Source organism: Delphinus delphis, chromosome 10, assembly GCF_949987515.2.
Source record: "Delphinus delphis chromosome 10, mDelDel1.2, whole genome shotgun sequence".
Lineage (NCBI taxonomy): Eukaryota > Metazoa > Chordata > Mammalia > Artiodactyla > Delphinidae > Delphinus > Delphinus delphis.
This window is the reverse complement of record NC_082692.2, coordinates 84,931,644-84,949,818: the sequence shown is the minus strand read 5'-3', so window position 1 is coordinate 84,949,818 and position 18,175 is coordinate 84,931,644. Positions and strand designations below refer to the sequence as shown.

The following is an 18,175-nucleotide window of genomic DNA, read 5'->3' as shown; positions in this document are numbered from 1 at the left end:
ACTATTTTAGTCATTTTAAGGATTAGAAGCATGATTTAAAAAAAAAAATGTGCCCCTTATTTCTCCCCGCCCCCTCAGAAAAACAACCCAGTACACAAACCCAGTGAAAAACACCCTTCTGAAAGCAATTTGTTTCTGTGGTGGCCACTGGCAAAGAAGATTCAAGTTCGAGGGCATATTATTTCCACGCTCTTGTAAAATTAGATGCAGGCTTCTGTGTGCTGGAGGAATGGGTGGCATGTAGCTCCTAGTACAGGAGCAGAGTGGAGTTGCTGCATTTAGAATCAAGCAGAAATTTCTCATGTGAATATCCAATTAGAAACCACTCTGGTTATCTCTTTCCTTATTAAACTGGAGAGCGTATCTGATATAAAATGCTTTGGCGGGAGAAATGCAAGATCCTTTCTTTTCTTCCACGAGCATCGCTTGAGCACCTTTTGTACTCCAGCCACTCTACTGGGTACCTAAGATGCAGGGTCAAGTGAAATATTCCCTGTAAGACTATTAAGCAAGCAGGAGGCTCATATACGGAGACCCACTTTCAGGTCACCTTTAGAATGTATCCCTTTAACCATGATCCTGGCCCAGAGGCAGAAATGTCATGTGTGGTAGGCAGAATAATGCCCCCCTGAAGATGTCGCGTCCGGATCCCTCGCGCCCGGGAATACATTAGATGGCAAAGGGGAATTAGATTTGCAGATGGAATTAAGGTTGCTAATCACCTGACCTTGAATGTGGGGAGATTATCCGGGATTATCACAGTGGACCCTATGTAATTACAGGGCCCTTAAAATCAGAAGCAGGAGATTAAAGGGAGAGAATCAAAGGGATGGCTGTGGGAGGAGGCCCTGCCCAGTGTTGCTGGCTTTGAAAATGAGGGAAGGAACCACATGCCAAGGAATGAGGGCAGCCTCTAGAAGCTGGAAAAAGCAAGCAAGGAAACAGATTTTTTCCTAGAGCCTCCAGGAGGGACACGGCCCTGTCAACATCCTCATCTTAGCCTGGTGAGACCCGTTTTGGACTTCTGACCTCCAGATCTGTAAGACTATAAGTGTGTATATTTTCAGTCCCTAAGTTTATGGTAATTTGCTACGGCAGCAAGAGGAAACTAACACATCAAAGAAGGACCATATGCCTGGTGTTGGACTGTGACTGGAGCAGTGGTTCTCAAACATGCATGTTAGAATCACCGGGAGAGCTTTAAAAATGCTGATGCCTGGGTCCCGGACCCCAGAAAATTCAGTTTAATTGGTCTGGAGGGTGGCCTGGGCATGGGAGTTTTGCAGGCTCTCCCAGTGACTCAGATGTGCAACCAGGAAGGTGGAACGCTGGTTTAGGGGATAAGCTCTGGTCTCAGATAAACCTAGCTTCCTATTCAACATCAGCCTTGGACCCACTGGGTGTGTGAACAAGTTACTCTTAGTTTCAGATTCCCCACCTGTAATATGGGGATGCTGGAAACTTGTCCGTCAGGTTGTAGGATCCTGACATGTGGAAGGGTCATGCGTCTATGGCACGGCTCCTGTGACTGCCTGATGATGATTTAGGTGCACAGAGCTAGATCCCCTATGAGCTAAGAGTAGGCACAGCGCCTGGTTGACTTACATGCCTTGTGTTCAGAGCTGCACTCTGAGGTCCCGTCCATTAGTAGATCCATTCCACGGAGGATCAGAAAAGTTAAGCAACCCTTCCACAGTGGCACAGGAAAGAAGCCCAGGAGCCTGGTCCTGAACCCGAGTCTCACTCTGGGTTGGGGGCTGTGTCTGCTGGCCCCTGGGCAGATCTCTGTGTAAGGCTTGCTTGCTGGGCAGAAGTGGAGGATCTTGGAAGCTGGTGGCGGCAGGCTCTTGCCTTGAGAGGTATTTCAAAACTCATTTCCAGCGTCAGCCCTCTGGCTGGGAGTGGCACTTTGCACCGGATTCAGTCTCCGCACGATAAACCGTATTGCCCTGTTGCCTGCCGTCAAGGCACAGGAGGTGGAAAGCCATGGGAATGATGCTTCTTAACAGTTATAGGCTGTTTGCCTCTGTCTGCCATTTAACCTAATCTCAGGTTCAGTTGATACTATTGATTAGGTCCCTTTGAAAACCATATGTGGTGTATGGGGCTTCTCTGCGTGGGGTAAAATGTTATTCTTCTCGTATGTGAGTTGAGAAGAAAAGGTGAAAGTATACAATTAATTTGCCTGCACTTTCTCGCAAACTGTATGCTGGATTTCTGTGAAATGCTGCATGGAACAATATTCCAAGCAAATTATTGTTATTTACCATGAGTTTGGCCTGCATATTTAAAGTCAACAATTATGTTTCCTTTCTGTACTTAAAGGCCTTTGTACAACGGTTTTAGAAACCTGGTCAGGTGTCACTCAGAACACCTGCGCTTTGACCCTGTGATTCTTGGGGAACAAGGTAACAATATTAGCAACAGCCAAGTCCGGTGTCCAAAAGAAATCACCCAACACAGGGGGGTGCCCTCATCGTTCCCTTCCTTGGAGGTAATTAATTAACTGTAGGCCATTGCTCTAAGTCTCATTGGTTTTGGAAACTACAAGGTCTCTTGTCATAGGTGTTAAAATATTGAAAGCAAATAGTGAAATTGACTTTGATCATCTTAAACTCTTTTTCCTTCACGGCGCATCCATTTGGATTAGGCAGTTTGGTTGTCTTCGGAATTCTGTCATTCCGTGGGTCTTAAAGGTGGGGCATATGTATATCACATCAGTAACCCCTGTCTAATCCCAGTCCCGACCTTGAAACGGTGCCCTTGTTTTTGTGTAGCCCTTACTTTCATCGCCTTTCAGCAGCCATTGACCCGCAAGCATTCGGTGGGGAGCCACGTATTTCTTTTGAAAGCTGTCTCCAGTTTGGAGGTCAAGGCGAGCTTTTTTTTTTTTTTTTTTTAAATATTTATTTACTTATTGGGCTGCGTCAGGTCTTAGTTGCAGCGTGCAGGATCTTTCGTTGCAGCGCGTGGGCTCTTTGTTGCGGTGTGTGGGCTTCTCTCTAGTTGTGGCGTGTGGGCTCCAGAGCACACGGGCTCAGTAGTTGTGGTACGCAGGCTCTCTGGTTGTGGCACTTGGGCTGCGGAGCGTGCGGGCTCAGTAGTTGCGGCGCGCAGGCTTAGCTGCTCTGCGGCATATGGGATCTTAGTTCCTGATCGGGGATCAAGCCCGCATCCCCTGCATTGGAAGGTGGATTCTTAACCACTGGACCACCAGGGAAGTCCCCAGACAAGCTTTTTGTCCTCACCCCAACTGGACCTGAGAAGATCAGCTTATGGTCAGCCACATGTGAATATGCTAGGGTTTTGCGAATTTGAAGAGGTCCAACTTCTTTATTCCCAATTTCCAGATACTTTGGGTTATGACATTTCCAGCAAAACAAAACCTCCCAGCAAATCCCCCAAACTAGACTTTCTCTTCAACAAACTAATCTGACTTTGCGTGTAAAATCTCTTATCTGGTGAAGAATATGCTTGGCCAAGTGTATGTAAGAAGACACCCTAATTGATTGAATGATTTTCAAACCATTTTCAGAATTAAATCGACAGGGGGCTGGAGGCGGGGCCCAGGACATGTAAACGTCAGAGGAAAGCACAAAGATGAGCAGTCACCTGTATTCTCTTCAGCTTGAATGACAATCGTTGACATTTTGTCCTGCTTGCTTGTAGATCTATTTAAAAGGAATAAAACATTTCAGCTGTAGCAGGATCCTCTTTAACTGTTCCTCTTCCCATTCCTCGGAAGCACATTCCATCAGGAGTTTGGGGCGCCTCATTCCATTCCATTCTTATACACGTACTTATAACTTATACATGTACTTATAATATGTACTTATAACTCAAAAAACAGCGTTTTTGGAGAGTGTTTAGTTTATACGTTTAGCATCACAATGTATTGTATCGTAACTCCTTCATGCTTTCTTATTCGATTTTTTTTTTTTTTTTTTTTTTGTGGTACGCGGGCCTCTCACTGTTGTGGCTTCTCCCATTGCGGAGCACAGGCTCCGGACGCACAGGCTCAGCGGCCATGGCTCACGGGCCCAGCCGCTCCGCGGCAAGTGGGATCTTCCCAGACCGGGGCACGAACCCGCGTCCCCTGCATCGGCAGGCGGACTCTCAACCACTGCGCCACCAGGGAAGCCCATGCTTTCTTATTCTACCTTGATTTTGAGAAAGATACGGTGATAGTACGTATAGATCTAGCTTACCCTGCTGAAAGTCTGCATGGTATTCTGTCAATTGACAGTGAATTGTGCTTCTTCATTCCAATGCTGATGAACTTTTAGAACTTTATTTTTACTGCCGTAAACATTTTTGGCGTGTACGAGAGTTTCTTTCGAGTAAATACCCAGAAGTAGAGTTACTGGGACAATTCGTTGCACTTGGTAAGGTGTAGTGCTCCCCAGTTCAGAACTTGCCATCACCCCAAGCTGAGGAAGATGTTAATGAGTCGTTCCTTCCCTCAAAAACTCTGTAGTCTGGTGAGGAAGTGGAAGAGGATAGCCCTGTCCTCACAAGAACTGCACATTTCAGCTGGACTGTATTGGTGCCCTCAGGGGGAGGTTATAATGGTCTGCTCAGGTCCCTAGTGTTGATCTTTTATAACAGATGATTTGCATTGTATTGTGTCCATTGATATCATCCATTTGAAGAGAAATAGCCCACTCGATTGATTGACCAGCAAGAGCCTCGTGTTCTGTTACAGGTGGGAACATGGTTTAGAGAAGGAAGGTGTCCGCCAGTTAATCCAGCAAGAGAGCGGTGATACTTAGAGATGCCCAGCAAAGGTTGAACCATCAAAGGCTTATTTTGGAAGCTTTCTCAGCCATCACTTTCAAGAGGCTGACAGAACCCCCGAGAGGAATGTTCGAAGCAACAGCACACAAAAATGCAATAAAAGAGAAGAAAAATAGAAGAATAAAAGGGAGGAAGAATTTTGGCGTGAAGGAGGCTCTCTGCCTCTCCTTCTTGTCCTGAGGTGTGTTAGGTAGATCAGTCCTGTGCTGAGCCCTGACAGCTTGTGGGGAGAAGATGAATTTTGCAGGCAGTTTGAGAAATGCCATCCACACCAGCTGATACCCTCCCCTGGCAGCCGCTTCCCTCTCTATCTTTTATCATTCCTCTTGATCCATCATCTAGAGAATGCTAGAAGTCAGGAGAATGTTAAGTTCCAAATAGGCATTGGTGCCTGTTTTCTATCTTGGTTTGTTTTCAAAAACCTTTTTGAACTTTTGAACTGCTAGTACCCACGGGGCAGTGTGCAGGGGAGTTGATAAATAAAGATAATGTTGATGTGAGTGCCGTTTCTTTCATATGTAACTAAAGAAGCATGTGAGTTCCAGATAAGCTTTTCTTAGGGAAAAAAAAACTTCTAAATGTCAGAGGTTTTTGAGTAGCGGTAGGGAGGACTCTGGCACTAAAAGACATCCTTAGACCTTAGACTGATGAAGAGAAAGTCAAGCCGATAGCTTGTAGGTAAATTTGGCTGAAGGCTCTTTGGTTTTAGACTTCCCTCCCCTTTATGTGTTCTCTTAAAATCCTCTGTTTATTATTGTAATTTTACTCTCTGTTTTTGCCTGCAGTGGTTACTTTCTAATTCCTCCTCCAGTAGGTTGAAAAATGGGGGTGTCTGCATCTTACACAATGTGTGGCGTGGGTATGGGAGTTTGTTCTTTTCTTAACAGAACTTCTGAGGAAAAAATGTAGCTTTCGTTACTTCCCAAGTATCTTCTGAAAACCCGAGGTTTTGTCTCCAGGTGAAAGTAAACATGAAACAATAATTATATGTAAATTAACAAAACAGACAAGACTGTACTTTATAAACACCCAATCCAGTTAAATACCTGGTTTTTAGATTGTTTATTACCATTTTGAAATAAACAGTTTCATTGCATTTCTGCCAGTCCTGAGTTGAATCAGCCAGCTGATGATATCCACAAGATTTACCCCAGTATTAGAGACATAAACATCATATTTCACTTGCCTGCCAAAAAGCTTTTTTTAAAAAACAACCTCAGCCTCCCACCCTCCCAGGAAGACATGCACTGCCAAGTGCAAGGTGAAAACTGAGAGCTTATCATAGAAAAGAATCCCAACAATTATGACCCAAACCGTGGTCCTAATTGTTAACGTTAGATGAAGCTGATTTGGCATCAGTGTTTCAGATTTCCACTTTCTGCCACCGTGTCTACGTCTTAATTATCTTTGGATTAACAGATCGATGTGGATGGAACACAGTAGACATTTTCTAGGTAGTTGTTGAATTAACGAACAGGGAAATTTCTAAATGACTTGATTCAAAGCTTGTCACACGTAGAGATTTGACAGTGAAATGAAGGTTTGTAAGAAGTGCAGAGGTTGAAGTGGCTGACTGAGGTTTTGTATAAAATGACTTTGCTCTTGCTAAAGTCTGACCACGTGGCCTTCTGATCCATTTGACTTACATATCTCAGGTAGATGCATTTCAAGCGTGGAGAAGCGGTAGGAGGGGACTTTTCATCTCATCGCGTTCATTCTTGGTAGGCTGCGGATGTCGAAGGTTTTACCCCACACCTCCTTTCTCTCCCCTCCCTCTTACTACTAGTGCTTCGGCCTTGGTGGATGGTAGAGCTCTGGTCTGTGCAGAATCAGGCATCTGATTTTTATTGACATTGGAGAAACACACAGGGTTTTAGAACTTAGGAATACCCCAATAGTTACTTATGTTAAAACCTGCTGGGATTTCTTGCACCTAAACTGCACAGTGGGAGAAATGGTGGGAATCAAAATAAATGCCACATTTTCTTAAATCTCTCTTTGGTCGTTTTTTCCTTCATGACTTGGGGTCCTTAGAGAATGTATCACATTGTGAAGTTGCTTGACTCCTATACAAGTGTGTGTATGTGTACAACACATACATAGCTATAATGTGTTTGTACATGTGCCCAGTACCTACGTATATGAAGTGTATGTGTGCTATGCACAGTACATAATGTGTGCCCACAGGTGTATACCAAAGTGTATACACACACAGACACACGCGTAATACGTGTGTGTCCGCTACATTTTCTCAACCCAAATAACTCAAGTTTCTTTCCTAACACAAAAAGTCACTCTACGAAAGTGGAAAAATGAATATTATAATCAGCGAGTCATCACAAATAACTTTTATGTCTCGATCAAGCTATTAAATGCTTTTTTATTTTTAAGTAGATAGGGAATAAAATAGCTGCATAGTTCATAAAGTGGTTTGCCGTTACTGCCTGCTGTGCCCAAGAATTATGCCAGCTTTTTACAGTCATGAAGGAAAAGCGGATTACAACTATGATCAATGTATTATCCTGTATTTCTTATTGTACCTTCCCTTTCCTCTTTGAGCACCTTTGTAGACTAAATGGCTACTAATGACATAATTACAGTTGTTTGTCACCACCATAATGCGTGATTTCCGATCTTATCATGGAGATGTAAGTTAGATAAAGGAGGAGTTTTGGCAGGAAGACAAAGTGCAATGATTTATTAAAGGCCAGATGTGGTTGTTAAAAGCTTTTCTACACAAGGCTCAATTGAGTGATGGGAAATAGGAATGAAATCGCTCTGCACACCCAGCCTGTGGTTCTTGGTGTGAGTGACACCGTTGCTCATGGAAGCATGACAAATGAGCCACATGTTTTGTTGTCGTGTACAGGTTTTAAGTTGGAATTTAAACAGGGTGAGAACGGTTCACATTAGCTTACGCCCGCCAAGTAGGTGTTTAAAGGAAACTAATGAGACTTGGAGTGCTGGCAAGATTTTCAGTTCGCTTAGTGCCTCATAGCGAGAACTGAAATATCTTACGTTTCTGTCAAGTTTCAAAGAGGGAAAATCCCAGCACTGTTAAAAAAGACACAGAGAGTGAGAGAGAGGTTAATATGAGAATTCAAAGAAATCAGCAGCAAGTGGAGACAAGATATTACTTCAGTACTGTTGACATATATATTGTACACATAGACTTGACATATATACAGTTAGATTAGAGAGGTGCTCCTAAGGAAGGGGCACAATTTCTGGTTTTAGTATTATTTGCGCACACAAAGCTCTGTTAAAATAATGTTAAGACCCTGGAGTGATGGAAGCTGAGAGTGGTCCGAAGAGGGTTTTTGAGCTTTTGGAAAAAGGAAAGAGGAAAAAAGAAAATGGTTCTATTTTAAAGCCATTCCCTGGTCTGAAGGTACGGATCGCTTTTCTTCCTGTCCGTCCTTCCCCCTCCTTCCTCCCCCACCCTTCACTTTCCTGTACAATCTTATATGGAGAGTGAAACTGTATGGAGCCTGGAGCTCTACTGGGAACTCTCTTCCAGGGTGGATAGCAAAATCACTTTATGTAGTTGAAGCTGAGGACCTCAAGTTTCTTAGATTAACTCTGAGGCCGGTGAGAGCTTTGGTGTGGTGTTCATAACACCGTGACCTGCCCTGTCCTCCTGTCAATGGAAACCCCAAGTCCCTCTTCTTGCTTTCTCTCACGGTTCCACAGACTTGATAGCTCTTACCATAATTTATGATTCCACGTGTATTTATTCGCCAGTGTCCGGCCTGTCAGTTCCACAGAGGCAGGCATTGTGTCCCTGGGCGTGTCACTTGACCTGGCACATGATGTACATTCGGGAAGCTATTTGTAGAATGACTCAAAAGAACCACATGGACAATAGCCTACAATTCAGGATATCACTTGGAGAACACTAGCAAATCCATGCAGTTAAAACTTTCCCAAACTGTAAACGCATGTCCACATAATTGATGGAGCAGTTTAGATGCCCCGCTTGCCATCCCCTTCACGTTTGGAGCCTTAGAACCCAGTTCGGTCCGCTCCCTTCCAAATTGAGTTTTGCCTCCTGGGACGCACCATGCAGTTCCAGGGACTGCCACTTGATGGCTCATACCTGACCCTTGGACAATTTAAAGAACAGTCAGAAAAATGCACATGCTTTCTCCCTCCGCCCCTTGACACTCTCTCTTCCATTTAAAGTATTATATATTGTCCTTTATGACTCACGTAGTATTGGACTTTATAAAGAGATGAATACAACTGAAATGCAGGGAGTAGCGTTTTAAAGAAACGAGACACGGAGAACCGGGGCTGCCTCCAGGGCCGCCCGCCTCCCTCGCGCAGGCCCAGAGCTGTACTCAGGGGCCCGGTGCTCGCTTTGATCCTCTGCTGCTGCCATCTTGAAATTCTTAATAATTTTGAACAAGGGGCCGCGTGTTTTCCCTTTGCACTGGGCCCTTCAAATTATGTAGCTGGTCCTGCCCCTGGGTATGTGTTCTCCCTCTCATTGTAGTTACATGTGACTTTCCTTACCCTGCCAGCGTTTGTGTTATCTGAAGGCAGGTTGCCTCAAGCCTGATCTCACCTGGCCATACGGCTTCTAAAGGCTTCACTGAGTGCTTGGTGGGAAGCCTGAACTCACAGGACGCAAGCAAATGGGATAAGAACTTTGGCTTTGACTCAGACTTGTGGCTTCAAGTACTGGCTCAAAAACTTTCCAGGCCCAGCTTCCTCATTTACAAAAAGGAGTTGATGGTAGTGTGCCTACCTCCTAGGCTTGAGGTGAGGATTAATTGAGGTGGTGGGTGGAACAAGCTTCCCAGATGCCTGGCTCGGGGGCAGCACTCCGTCCCTGCTGGGTACTCGTGGGATCATTGGGCACCGCATTTCTGGTTACACGTGACACTCGGTGAGCTTCCTGCTCTTTGTGGTTGTTGCTCCATTGAAGTTGCACGATTCTCACCGTGCTTTGATGCTGTGACATGCCAGCAATCAAGGTTCTGGGTATCCTGGTACTGGAGTTCAAGGGAAGACTTGACTCAGCTCTGCTCACTCCCTTTTCCTAACTGAAGCCCAGGCTGCTCCCTCTCCTCTATGCTTCCTCCTTTATTCAAATGATTAATTAACACAAAAGGGGCTTCCCTGGTGGCGCAGCGGTTGAGAGTCTGCCTGCCGATGCAGGGGACCCGGGTTCGTGCCCCGGTCCGGGAAGATCCCACATGCCGCGGAGCGGCTGGGCCCGTGAGCCATGGCCGCTGAGCCTGTGCGTCCGGAGCCTGTGCTCCGCAATGGGAGAGGCCACAACAGTGAGAGGCCCGCGTACCGCAAAAACAAACAAAAACAAAAAAAAACCCAAAAGGATTTCTAGAACTAAACTCAGCATTTTGTAACCCATTTCTGTTTCCCAGTGGTTCAAAGATGTCTCTTACTCAGTATATAATTAAAGGAACCAACCTCTTTTCTGCAGAGCATTTAGAACACATTTTGAAGCAGCTAAGTAATTCATGAGTAACCTCGCCCTCCCCCATTCATCCAGGAAATTTGTAAAACATTGGCCATGTCAAAGGGACTTGTGGTCTTAGGGAGAGAGGCTCCATTATTGGGGACTGATAATGATGTGGGATATGATCCATTCACGGATCGAACAGATTATCTGTAAGACTGCGAGACGGTGTTTAAGGACTGGGAATATAGCTGCTCACAGCACCATCAAGAAGCTTGCAGTTGTGTGGCTGATATTCTAGTTGGGTCAGATATTAAACACAGTATAGAACAGTACCAGAGAAAAGTGCTGGGTAGAGCCAAAAAACGAGATGATAGAATAAGAGTGCCTCCGGGCCACTTTGGAGGAGGTAGACCGGAAAAGCTAATCGGAGGAGGCGACATGTGAGCTGAAGTTTGAATGGCAGGACGGAGGTAGCCGGGAGAAGGTTGGAAGTTACACATTCTAGATTTAGGAACAACCAGTGCACAGACCCTGAGGTGCCATGAGCTTGGTGGGTTTGAGGAAGAGAAAGACGACCAGTGTGGCTGGAATGAGGTGTGTAGGATGGAGAGGAGGAATCGGTTGGGCAGGAGAATTACTTGGGACCTGATCCTGGACTCGGTAAGACAGTCATGTGCTCCCTGAGCTTTAGTGCTCCGGCTAGTATTTTCGAGCTAAAAGGGAACCAGGAATCTGTTCAGGCGCAAGCTGAATAATTCAGTCAGTGGAGCAGTCTCCAGGTGTTCACCGAGGGGAGAACGGATTTTACCTGGATTTATCCACTTCAGTTCTCTAATTAAGAGGCGTAGCGCTGAAAGGAGCACTAAATTAGAGTCCCAAGACAAGTCTCAACTCTGCTGGGATGAGCTGTTTCGGTTCCCTGACGAGTCTTTTCATCCATTAAGACTGATGATGCCTTTGACACAAGCTTGGTATAACGAATTAATGACTTAGGGCTTGTGGCAACTACTTGACAAATGCGAAATCATATTAGATAGCTATTATTATTGATAACCCTTCATTTGATCACCTTACCTACTAAAAATACCTTATTTTCTTAATGATAAAAAATGCATTTTTCTATCCATTAAAAAGATTTTGTATTACATACGGAGCAACCTAACAGGTAAATTCTTGATAGATATAGCAGTAGTTTCCTTATTCCTTCAATGGTTCCCAGGTACTGGTTCACACTCGTAGGTAAGTTTTTGACCTTCTATTTTAAGGCCTGGGGTATTAGAACAAATGCCCACCATCTATGGAATTTGTCTCCTAGATTTCATGTCTCTTGGCTGGACTGAGTTTGAAATCTGGGAAAGCTTAAAAAGAAGGGTTAAGTTGTAGTTTTAAAGAACTTGCCTTTAAAGGGGACTCTCCAGAGTTCTTAAAAAACAAAAATCCCATCACTCCAAAAATAACTGCTGATCGCCTTGCATTTGGGCTTGCGGATATGAGCAGTTTACATGCTGTTCCTTGGGAGCTGGTAATTCTTGTGGAAATTTGGTCTACGTAGTTGACATATTTGATAAAGGAGTTGGCTTTTGTCTCTGTCTCCTTCTCAGAATCTCTTGCTCTGCCCAGCAGGACATTTGTATATGTCAAAGAATCAGATAGGATAACAGACTCCATCGGTCCAGTACCCCAAGATTCGTTCTCAGGAGCCATGTAAATGGCCCCAGGAAATTTGAGTTTGAAAATCTTACACTTCTTTGATTTCATAGACACTCCTTGGGAAGATTATCTCAGATTACTGGAAGACTTTATTGTTAAGTTTTAGAGAATTTTGCATTCTGCTTAGAAATCATTTTCAAGTTTTATTAGAACATTTACTAGCGATGGTGCTAATTCTTTTAAATATGACCCTGGAAATGGGCTATGTCAGCTTGAAAAGACTATTTTTAACAGAATTTGGTTTTAAAGGCAGGTTTTATAGACATTATAGTAACACCATTGTTATCTAATTAGCATCCACTGTGCAAATGTACATGATACTAGAGAGGCAAGTATACATAAAATTATAAATTGTGACATTTTATGAGTTTTTTTTATCACGAGTCTTATACAGTCATCATTACTTAACAGTGTGAAATGTGGCCTTAGACATTACATCATGTAAAGACCAGGAGACAGAAAAACTGAGGATCAATTTTTGATTATAATACAGTTTTAGTATGAGGCATTTCCGAATATGTGTCACGAATGTGAGTCATGAATTTCACACCAAACCTGACCTATTATGATTATGTTTCGACTTCAAGGGGTTTTCAGGGTTTAAATTCTAAATTTAATTCGAAGGTTTCAAAATGATTCACATTCAAATCTACTTTTGTTTTATAATTAAATAAGAAAATATTGCTTATACCTACATTTTTACTATTCTTGGACATATTATAATTACTTCTTTAATTTCACCAATAAAATAGCCCATTTCTTCAGTAGTAAATTACAAGGCTATCTCAGTGGGAAAAAAAATTAGTTTGAATGTGGCTTGCCATCTCAAATAGTCATTTCGGTTGGGAATTTTCTCACTTCTTTCATTAGTTCTTTTTGTAAAATGTGAAGATACTTTCTAGGTAAATTAATCCCTCCAAGTGGTAAAATAACTTCGTTTTTGGGAAGAGTTATTAGAGTCTTATTCTTTATAATCTTAAATACCACTTAAGTTAGAGTGAACAGTATGTGAAAAAATGACACCAGTTAAAAAAAGAATGATTGTGACCTAGGCCAAGTACATTGCAATTATATGTTCATGGAGTTTTCTTCTGGGAAAAGCATGATATAGATGCCCATGAAATTTCCAAAGTTTAAGTATTTTTGTAAATTAGGTTGTTCCTAGTTAAACAGGTGGCTTTAAAGGCTGGTTTCACTGTTGTTTTAATCATAGTTTAGTTACCATGGAGAAATATGCAAGTTAGCATTTATACACAGAAGTGAAATTTATGCTGCATAGATAATAGCCTAAATTTAGCTTGACTTAAGTTTACCACTTCCTTTTTTTTCAACCCAAAAGAATAATAATATATCACATATATCCATTAACAAGTTAATTTCTTTAAACGCCACTGTTATATTTTTAGAGAATTTCTTTTCTTAAGCTTCAATGGACACTCTGTCAATGTGACTTTTTCCCCGTGCTGAGCATAATGTAACATATTACATTTGATTTGCTCTAACTGTGTCACCCTTAGGTTTAATAAAAGGCTTTGCTAAGTTTAAGATCAGTCATGTGATGAAAAACTAATGTTTGGATACATTGTGTCTCGTGGGGTTTTGCAAAGGACTATTATTTTATACTGGAAATCTTCAGAAAATATGCAGTGGTGTTGGGACCGTCCTGATTTCAGAGCTCAGCAATAGGGTTGATGATCGTTTGGCTATATTTTCTGAGACAGGTCTATATAATGTACTCTTTGGATCTCAGTGTCCTCTTAGCTGGGTGATAGATTTTTCACCCTGAATTAAGAGGTTCGTTTGTGTGGAATCCAGCAGCCGGGAGCTGCCTTTGCTGCCGTTTGTTCTACCCAGTACCTCAGAGCGAAGGCTAAGTTTTCAAGGACAAATGTAGTAAAAGTGTCCTCATGCAACACGAGGTCCCCCAGCACAGGGAGAGAGCAGCAGATCCCTTTCAACACCAGCTGTTCTCACAGATATAGATTGCTGCAGTGAAATTTTCTTAATATAATTCAGGAAGCTCTAGAGAATTCTCCAAAACAACTGTGCCAACAAGGAAAATGTTGAATCTTTCATCAGCTGCCCATTGCTGAGAGTTAGTGGGCAATCCGTTCATTCACGACCAGATGTTCAGCGTGGTAACGCTCTGCAGTTAGCTTGAACCCTGTGGCCTGTTTACCATTGGCTACAAGGACATTGGCAGCAAGCTGGCATTGGAGAATTGAGGCCTGTGCAAGCAAAGGACCGAAGTGTGTGTCTGTGGCTTCCTGGTTTTCACCAGCGACCAGACAAGGTAGGGAGTGATGAAAGAAGGGAACGCCATCACATCAGTCATCCTGGAGGCAAGGAGAATTTGCTGTAGGATTGTGTCTTGGGGGAACAGTTGGCAAATTCTTACACTCCTTTTTATTTGGGAAGAAAGGCGGTCTTTGTTTAGTTGGATAGATTTTTTTTTTTTTTCAACCTGTGTCTAAACCATCAAACTTTTTGTGGTGAGGGCAATGGGTGGTTAAGACAGTAAGGTTTCTAATTTTAAACTGGAGGAAGTCAATAAAGCTGACTCTTAATATTGAAACCTTATGAGGTCCAACCTGGAATTGGAAATATGTGATATTTTTGCCCTGGGTAAACTTTATTTTTATAGGTGGGGAATATGTAGATCTTCCATTCATACAGATTCACCATTTCCTTTATGTACATGTTGCGGGCCCATGACATTTTTTTTTTTTTTGCGGTACGCGGGCCTCTCACTGTTGTGGCCTCTCCCGTTGCGGAGCACAGGCTCCAGACGCGCAGGCTCAGCGGCCATGGCTCACGGGCCCAGCCGCTCCATGGCATGTGGGATCTTCCCGGACCGGGGCACGAACCCGCGTCCCCTGCATCGGCAGGCGGACTCTCAACCGCTGCGCCACCAGGGAAGCCCGCGTGCCATTTTCGAGAGCTGTTTTAAGTCATAGTATTTGGGGGAAGGAGGGACTTAGGTAAAATAAAGTAGGGGTTTTTGAAGAAACAATGTAATTGTACACCTTGAAAAGGATTCTTTCTTAAAATGATGAACTGTGTTTGATGCTGGAAGTGAGCATGGGAGGCAGGATTTCATAACTTGTTTGTCTCAGATGGAGGACTTTTCTTCCCACCTCCATGGCGCTGCATGGTAATTTATTGTAAAATATGTGTCACATGAAATTGACCATTTTAACTAACTGCGCAACAGTTTAAAGTATTATTTCAAAGCTGTAAGGGGAAAGGAGAGAAACAAATTTTCTTATTTGACCATTTTTATTTGGGGACTCAAACAGAGCCATCCCAACAAGAAGTTGGCCTTTGTTTACTTGAAACTAGAAGAGAAAGTCATCATGGGATAAACCTTTTGCTTTTTGGAGGCTTGGGCTGTTTGCTCTTCCTATAGAATTCCCGACTCCCCCTGCCGCGTCTTTAGTGACACCCATCCTTCAGGGGCACAAAGGGAACTTGGAGGGTCTTTGGAGCAGCAGAACCCTTGCAATATTGACGTTTGCTTTGGCAGAACTTTCTGCCTTTGGTTTACAAGGCTGTAGTAAACACTTCCTTTGCATTTCCTGCTTACAAAGAAAGCGGGTTACATGTTGCACTGAGATAGGGAAATTTCTCAGTACTCCATTTAAACCGGCATTTCACTAGCCCTTCGAATCACACCGAAGGAGTCTGTGTTTCATTTGCCTGGGTGATTTTTTTTTTTTTTTTTTCCCTTCTCTTTCTGAAAAGTCCCTTGGCTTGTTGACTTGGAAAAAGCAGGTTTTGAATTACAGTAGGTACTGACGTTGGGCTGCCGGGCCACGCTGTTTTCTGGGATGCTAATAACTTGCTGATAGAAAAGCGAGAACCAGTTTACAGTAGCTCTGACACCACTGTTACCTTTCCTCAGTCCTCTCCAGCTGCTCCCAGCCCTTCGGATGCCTTCGCCGTGCACACAGTTTGTTCTTGGGTGTGAAAGCAAACAGTATTTGAGTTGGCGGCAACTTCTCTTTCAGTGGAGTTTGCTGCCTCGGCAAGAAACCGCAGCGTGAGCTCTCTGCTGCTGAAGGTTTCCACTGGCAGGATGGCCTTTTCCCACATTTCCTTGGTTTAAGGAAACAGATTTTTGAACTTTTTTTTTTTTTAAAGACAAAATGCCAAAATTTAACAGCTGGAGTTAGTATATAATTTATGGTTTTTACTTTACGTTCCTGTGGATGTATCAAAACTAAAAATCGGCAATTATTGTTAAATTATGCAAGATTTTGCAAAAAGAGTGATTAAAAATAGACCCTCTGTTAAAAGGAATTCAAAAAAGTCATTGTTACCCAAACAGCTATTCTCAATTATTCGATCTTTAATGGTTTTTAATTGTTATAATTTACTGATATTCTGTTACATCTCTCAGAGGAGTTGTTTCTGAAAGCTCTTTGTTTTTCCTTTGAGGAACAAGTAGAGTTTGTTCATTTGAACCTCTTCAGCTTTTTTTTTTTTTTTTCCAAACTTTATTTTTTATTTTTTTTACATGTCAGCGTTAATCCTTGCTTTAGGTAACCCTTCTTGTCACAGTGGTTTTGTCTGGAGAATCTTAACTGTGAGAGCAAAGCAGACTCAGACCTGTTGCCTGTCAAGGTGATAGTTTTTGTCAACGGGAACTCCTGTGCCTCTCAAGGAAGTTATCCAGGTCTTTGTTCCCGGAGAGAATCTACCTTTTTTTTTAGGCAAGCGTCGATTTTCCTATATTACCTTTAGGAGAAATTTATACCCACACCTTACAGATTTAGCCTGCATATTCCTCATTGGCTGGAGGCCTCGCTAAATTGGTAACATATCAGAATCAGGAAACGAATGCAAGTCAATCAGTAAAATAAAAAAAAAATGGCTGCATGTTGCCTCCAGATAGGTAGTATTTTTGTCCTATCAGAACATAGAGACTGGTGGTTTTATTGTTATTTCTCTTTCTATGGATAGAGGTGAAGACTCTGCGAAGCTTTACTAACATCTCCAAAAGCCACACCTTTGTTTAAAAAGCGCCCGTAACGTGCGTTTTCCTGATTTCTCAGAAAATAAAATAGGAAGTGAGAAGGCCGTTCTCCGTGGTACGGTGTGTTAGTATAAAGATCATTCAATCTACATGTTAGATTTAGGGTCAGAACGTTAGCTGTGATGAATAACAGGGGACAAAATTTTTCTTTTCTTTTCAAGGATAGTGGCAGTTAATCATTTTTATCTGCCCGTTTTGTAGACTTGATTAGATTTATTATGTATGCCGCGTGTTTATGGCATTTTTATTATATGTTGTTAATTTGTTGTAACTGCCACCACTTTTTTTTTCTCCTTCCCTTTTCTCCCTGGAGGACCCTTGAAAGCATCTAAGTGTCATTTGTTACCTTGTGCTTTGAGAAACTTTATTTAATTTTTAATTTTAAAAAAGGCATGATAGTCTACTGGTTAAAAAGAAAAGTACCAGTGTTATGTATCTTAATAAAAAAGGAAAACTTGCAGTTGTGTTCTGCTAAACACTTATGTTTTTTGTTGTTGATGAAGTGCTACATGTTCGGGATGGACTCAGAGAATACACATTTTTAAAAACACTTCATCTGAAACCCAGAAGGGAGAGCCGTCGAACATGCACTGAACTGCGATTTTCTTTATTACTGGAAAGTTGTATATGTAGTTTGCAAATCACTACTAGGGAAGACAATTGCGACGTGCATCACTTCATCAACAGCAAAACATTTAAGCTGCTTAAAAAGTCAGGCAGTCTAAAGATGCATTTTAGAACAACACACTCTTTTTTAGCTTACTAGCTCTCAGAATGGATATGGAATCTGTTAAATATAGAGGCAATTCTTTAAATAAGGCCGACAGTTAAAATTGGGAAGCAGGAGAATTAGATTGGAAATGATTTACGATGAGTCTACAGGACATTCAAAAAATAAAGTTAGCAAAGGAAATCCACTGGCTGTATTGGCTACATGACAGCAAAGGATTTTTACTTTTCCTCCCTTTTGAATTGGCTGGATATATAGGCAATGCAGAGAAACAGACTTTCAGGCGGAAAAATTGACAGCGTTTTTCTTTTTACTGTATGCTCTGGCATTGGTTTGGTACTGGCATTGTAAGTCTCTGACTATAACTAAGTCAGTTTCTTGTTTTGACAGTTACAAACTTTTGTAACAGAGAACCACCCATTCTCTTACGAGCATTAGACGCTGAAATAAATAGAAGCTGGATTGAATA

The 18,175-nt window shown here is 42.5% G+C and overlaps 1 protein-coding gene across 8 annotated transcripts in view; it reads left to right on the top strand.

Moving 5' to 3' along the window:
- The window catches only part of FOXP1 (forkhead box P1), a 595,507-nt gene that overhangs the window by 172,684 nt on the left and 404,648 nt on the right, over window positions 1–18,175 (top strand). The gene's annotated exons all lie outside the window — the stretch shown is intronic.